Source organism: Fundulus heteroclitus, unplaced genomic scaffold, assembly GCF_011125445.2.
Source record: "Fundulus heteroclitus isolate FHET01 unplaced genomic scaffold, MU-UCD_Fhet_4.1 scaffold_359, whole genome shotgun sequence".
Taxonomy (NCBI): Eukaryota; Metazoa; Chordata; class Actinopteri; order Cyprinodontiformes; family Fundulidae; genus Fundulus; species Fundulus heteroclitus.
The window spans coordinates 4,299-10,728 of NW_023396769.1; the positions used below are offsets into that span (position 1 = coordinate 4,299).

Below are 6,430 nucleotides of genomic sequence, written 5' to 3' on the forward strand. Positions count from 1 at the left end.
ATGTAAAGATTCTTCCATAAATGTCTGATCAGCCGTCCTTCTTTCTAGGATGAATAATGTTGAACACATGTTGGTCATCAAGATCCAGGAAATGTTCTGGAAGTTGGTGAGTTTTTCCAGATGTGTCCTGCTGGAACCCAGAGCTCTAAGCAACAGGCTGGTGTCACTCAGCTGGTTGTGCAACACTGACTTGCTGTTTGTCAGAACCCACTGGTACCATGCTGAGCTGCTCTGTTCAGTCTGGATGAAGCAGCAAAGAGGAACAGCAGCAGCTTCAGGACCACTTGGTCTCTTCTGGCCTGATATAGTGAGAACGCTGTGTGAAAAGGGCTCTGGACACTTAGAGATGCTGATCTCACCTCTGAGCGTGGCTCTGGCTCTCAGCTTCCCCACACAGAGTGGTTTTAGAGGGAGGGACTCCCTCCTCTCTGTCCTCACACTGATCCATGCTGCTGAATTCACATCCACATCAGCTCACACACACTTTCTACCTTCACCTGCAGAGGAAACACAAATCATTCATCTGCACATCAACTCTGATCATCCTTTACATCATTAGTGCTGGAAAAAGATCAGCTGCTCCTCCTCTGATTGGCTCTTCTTCTCTGCTTCATATCAGTGTCAGTTGAATGCAGTCAGACAGCAGTGAGAGGCAGAGGAAGCTGCCATCAGCTGCTGTACTTCTACTATCAGTCCACTAGATGGAGCCATGGAGCAACATTTCATCCACTCACACTGATTCACTCTGACTGAACATCAGCAACTATTTTATTTCACAATCATCAAACTCTACAAGTGGATTATCTGCTGCATCAAAGCTGAACTATTTAATAATCTGACTGAATCAAACACATTTTAACATTGATGTCATTTTATTTTGAAAGGACTCACAGGAAGAAGCAGGAAGCTGTTGTGTCTGACTTTAATAGGAGACCAGAGTTTGATTCCTGCTCCAAATCTCTAGAAAAGCTTAGATCTCCATATTTACTCCACTAAGATGTAGTAACATTCAGATCTCTGATAAACATTTATGTTTTGTTATCAGATTATGTTGACACATCTGACATGTTCATGTGTTTTTATTTATTAATTTTTTCCTATTAATTTCTAATCTCTTCGGTGGAATATTTGGTTCTCTTGCTTGGCTAAACTCTAGAGGACTCAGAGCCACTTTTACTGGTTTTAATGTGACTATTAATAAATTGGACCTTTGACTGTTGGACCTCCTGAGTGATCTAAGGAGCTGTAATCTGTCGAGTCAGCAGCAAACTGATTGGTTGTTAGAACCAGATGGACTCTGACCCGGCACACCCTCCATATAAAATACATTCACGGTGTAAACATCAGCTGCTGGTGCTGAAGAAGAAGATTTGCTCACATTTACCAAAATGGAGCCAGAGCCAGAGAAGTGGAGCCACAGTGAAGTCCGGGCTTTATTGGACCTGTGAGCAGCAGGAGAAAAACAACATGAGGTTGAAACAATGGAGGCAAAAAGTGAGACACCTGAAGCAGGATCATAAAGGTCAAAGGTCACAATAATAACCAGAGTGGATCAGATAGGAAGAGCAGTAAATGGTTTATTTCACTGAACTCGGTTCTGAGGCGTCAGCAGCTTTTAATCCCAAAGTCCAACAGAGATAAAGTGGAACCAGATGATTGGACCTGGATCCGTCTCTGATGTTCAGACTAGAAACTAGCTGCACATGAGGATGAAAACAGACTAAATCAGGGTTTACCACAGATGGTAGATGGACTTCTGTCAGCCTTTGTTAAAGGTCCAAACATCCAGAACCACAGCAGGTTCTAGTAGCTATGATCCAGTACAGTGAACTAACTGGTTCTGATGCTCTGCTGCTGTTCACTCATTTCTACATTCAGCCATTCATCACTGGTCAACATTCACTTCTAGATGAACTGCTTCATTTCTTGGGTTCTGGTCCAAACTTTAGTCATTTAATCAGGATGTTTTATCCAGATAGTTCTAGAGCAGCATCCCGGACTCCTGGAAGGACTTCTGGGTTTAAAATAAGCTGCAACATTCAGCCAGGAGACCCGGTTCCTCCAGAATCATTGATTTTAGCCACAGTTTCTCTCTCTGCTCATTAAAATGATCAGAACTCAGTAATATCACAGTTTTTCTAACAGCAGATTAAACTCAGTCCCAAAGCTGATGATGCTTCTGTGTTAATAAACAGCAGCTCCATGGTCCACATGACTGGTACCGTTGGGTCCAAAGCATCAGGAAGATCTCTCAGCACCAAGAAAAGGGAACTACTTCCTGTTGACACCAGCTCAGACTCCTCTGCTTCATCAGCTGGAGCTGAAGTTCAGAACTTTGGATCAACAGGTTCTCAGAGTTCTGCTAGAAGGAGGACCAGAACATGTTGAGCTGTAGAGCAGATATGAGACCATGCCTCAGCCTCTGCTTCAGAACCGACCCACTAGATCTGGTCGGGTAGTTCAGTGTGAAGCAGCAGGCCTCTCCAGGTCCATTTCTCCATGCTGATCCCTTCCTGTGTCACTAACAGCATTAAAAAGCAAACTCACTTCTTTTAGTTTTTATGCAGAAATCAAAGCATCAGAAGATCCCAGCTGGTGACAGAGTTTAAGAAGGTGGACATCAGAGCCTTGGACCTGAAACTGGACCAGAACCATTAATATTAACTGGATCAGAACCAGTTGGAGCTCCAGATTCTCTGTGGTTTCATGAACAAAGATCTTTGTTTAATAAAACTTTAGTTTGAAACATGAATTTAAGGAAAACAATGTTCCCAACAAGTTCTTAAACTCCTCAGACTCTTCATTCAGGAAATAAAATACTAACTAATAATTGTCCCTCATGGGTCAAACACTGTGGAACAACAGACTGATCACTTTTAGCAGCAAATCAACCTTTAAGTCTGATTACTGGAAATATTATTGTTTTATTGATAGATTTATTAGATCCAATGTTAAACTTTTGGATTATCTGACTTTTAATGGATTCAAATCTAAAATATTGATGATGAAAACTTTAAAGCTGTTAACATTTCCTGGTCTGATTGGACCCACCTTCAGGTCTTCAGCTGTTCTTCAATCTGCTCTCTGAACAGCAGATATTTTACAGCTGCCTATAAACAACAGGCTGGAGAAATATCAGAACCAGAACCTCAGAAGTTCTGCTTCAGTCACTCTGAATTTATCAAATAAACCATCGTTCTTAAAGGGACAGAAACACATTTTAAGAGGATCCACAAAGTTTAAGGAGCTGCAGAACCTCTAAAGAGACGGTTCAGGTTTCAAGTGGACCTTTGTAACTTTAGCAGAACAGCAGCAGAACCTTTAGATCACATGTTTTTCTCAGAGTCCAGAGTTTCTGGTTGGAGGTTAAAAGGTGGTTTTAACTCAACATGAAGGACGTTCCTGTCTTTAAGCTCCCAGATATTTAGATTTTAGACGGATCATCTGGAGCCGTGAAGCTCTGATTGGGTCGACAGAGTTCTGCTCATCTAAACATCACATCTGAACATCAGCTGTTCATCATGTTGTTTGGTTCCAGTTCATCAATAATCTAGTAATCCTGTAGATTAATCTTCAGACAGCAGAGATGAAACTTTGTGCTGAAATCAGAAGTGAACATGTTCTCCAGACATCAGAGAGCAGAAACAAAGAGGAAAGTTCCTCAAGACAAAGTTCTGGTAGGAAACAAAGCAAACTTACAGTTTGTTCAGACGCTCCAAAGTGCTGAAGAACAAGATGTGAACCACTGAGACACAGGTGAGCTGCTACCTGGAAGGAGGCGGAGCTTCAGCTGTGATGGAGGTGGGACAGGTAGGAGGGCGGGGCAGCAGCAGGAGCAGCAGTGGAGTTCCTGGAAGCTTCAAGGTTCAAAGTTTCTTTCTTCTCTTCAAGGAGCAGTTTGGTTTGCAGCTGCCAGGAAGACATCAGGACAGAAAACAACAGTCACTAAACACCAGCTTCATCTGCTGGTTCTCCTGCAGAACGCTGAGAGCTGCTGGAAGCGGCTGCTTCTCCATGGTGGCAGTGTGTAGCTGCGTCCTGAATGATCCAGTAGTTTAGCTGCACATCTTCAGCCTGCAGCTGGTTCTGGTGTTTAACAGGAAGTGAGCCGTGCCGGCAGCTCAGAGAAAACCTTCCAGCAGATTCATTCAGATCAGGTCCACATTAAAACAAGGCAGCTCCCAGTCAGAGTGCTGCAGCTTCTGCTTGATGCTTTGTGTGCACGCTGCTTTCTGCACACAGCACCAATGTGGGCTTCAGAGGTTCTGTCCGTCTGGGTCCAGAGGTGTTTCTCCAGCTTCACTCCTTCAACAGACGCATTCTTCCTGAAAACAGAGGAGGACAGTCGGCTTCTTCCTCACATCACTCACAGCTCTTTAGTTTTCACCACATTGATGTTTAAAAAGGAGGAACTGCTCCATCTGACACCTTCCTCCACCAGGAGACCCGGTTCTGATGGATCACTGCTGGGAACGGACACAAGGACAGAACCTCCTGCAGGTCCAATAATGTAGCAGCCTCTGCCATGGCTTTGACCATCATTAGTGTAGAAAACAAAGAACAGAGGAGAAACCACTGTTAAAAAGTCTCAGAGTTAAAAAGTCCATCAGCCACCAGATCAGAACAGAGTCCAAGTTCTAGAGGTTCTGGAAGCTGTCTGCTAAAATGTGGAGCTGGATGGGATTAAAAGCCGAAGAGAAGTCCATAAAAAGGGAACCAACAAGGTCCTCTGCTTCCTCCAGATGTTTCAGAGCAGCTTTCAAAGTGTCCCTGTCTCACCATCCAGTCCTCGACCCGTCCTGGAAGCAAACTGCAGGAGGTCCAAACTGTCCTGACCCGGTTCCATCAGGTCCTCCTTCAGCAGCTTTTCTAATGCCTTCAGAACCAGAGAGGTGAGAGGTTCTGGACTGAAGACAGTGAGTGTCTCTGAGCTTTAGATCTTAGCTCAGGGAACAATTACTGAGGGGGAGTGGTGGCCCAGTAGTTAGAGCAGAACTCTTGGTTCTGATAAGGCTGCTAGAACCTGGAGCAAACCTGAGCAATACCCTTAACCCCCGATGGTTCCCTGTGTTCTGGAGAAGCTGCCCGCTGCTCCCTAGGGATGGTTAAATGCAGAAGACAGATTTCATTGTGATGTAAAATTGTAACTTCAAATAAAGATTTCTTCTTCTTCTGAACTGGACCAGGTTCTGCTGCAAAGCCGACTGAAAGGTCCAACTAAAAATGTCTGCTAGCTACAAAGAACCATTTTCCACACATTTCCTCGGGTCCCATCTGGACCAGGACTTTTCCTTTCTTTGACTCCTTGGAAAGGTTCTAACTCTATACACTTATTAATGGACCGGTTCTGTTCAGGGTCCAAATCAAAGTTTAGGAAAACAAACATCTCCTCATCAGAATAATGAACATTAAAATGATTCATTGAACATTGAAGACGTTAGGAAGGTCCAGATTGATTCTCCCATCCAAGGAGTGGTTCTGGTTCTTTGGCTGCATCTCCATCATGTTCTTCACACCATCCCATCCAGAACCGGACCTGTTGGTGTTCAGCAAACACTCAGCTTTGTCCTCATATCTGGACTTTGGAAGGTGAAGCTCCTTTTGGTCCATTTCCACAGTTCCCTGTAGAGCGTCATGTCCTCCTGGATGAAACAGAGAGTTCTCTGGTCATTGTGGTTCTGACCCGTTTGGTGAGCCAAACTTCATTATCTGGAGAAGTGAGGATGGATTCCTGGAGGAAGACCATCTCCTCACAGAACCAGACGTCTGCAGATCCGGTTTCTGTCCCTTCACCAAGATCCACAGTGAGATGTTTAAAACCATCCCAGTCAGTGGAAGAGAAGCGGTTCTGGAGACACGGAGTGGACTCCTCCATGAGGTCCAGAACTGTTCTTCAGGTCAGCAAGAACCCAAAAAGATTAGAGAGGCAGTCTGTGCTCCCAGAACAAGTTTAGAACCAAAGGAGTCTCCTACTAGAACTGGTTTTGACTAAATGTCCCAATTCTGCCAAAAAACACAAAAGCTTAGAAGAAATTGTGAAAGAAAGAAGAAATAATTGATGTCTTGATATAATCAATCAAAAATGAACTATTTAAAGATCCAGATTTAAAGAATCTATATAAACTGAGCCGTTGACATCTGGCCAAACTGTCTCAGTTGTTCCTGCAGCAGCGTCCAGACACTCCCGTCTCCTCCCTGCAGCTGAACACCTGACCCAGATAATGAGCTGCTGGAAGTCTGAAAGTCTGCTAACAGAGACAGAGACAAGATGGCCGCCTGGACAGAAGGGTTTGTTAGAGCTGCTGTGGAATGTGCCTCTAGTTCATGTCGTCTGACTTTCTTCACCTCTGCTAAACCTAAGTTTTACTAACCTGATCATGATTTAGGTACAAAGAAAGCAAGAAAAGAGCCAAAGCCCAGAAGAAGACAC

The 6,430-nt window shown here is 44.1% G+C and overlaps 1 long non-coding RNA gene across 2 annotated transcripts; it reads right to left on the reverse strand.

Annotated features, from left to right (window-relative positions):
- Window positions 1-445: 445 nt before the first annotated feature.
- LOC118559853 lies at window positions 446-3,937 on the reverse strand. 2 transcript variants are annotated; one of them, XR_004928976.1, is made up of 3 exons: window positions 3,390-3,491; window positions 1,379-1,442; window positions 446-497 (listed from the first exon to the last, which is right to left on the reverse strand). It is a non-coding gene; the product is annotated as an uncharacterized LOC118559853 (long non-coding RNA). The 2 variants fall into 2 exon arrangements; XR_004928975.1 differs by lacking the exon at window positions 3,390-3,491 and adding an exon at window positions 3,700-3,937 and having other exon boundaries at window positions 455-497.
- Between the last annotated feature and the right edge of the window lie 2,493 nt (window positions 3,938-6,430).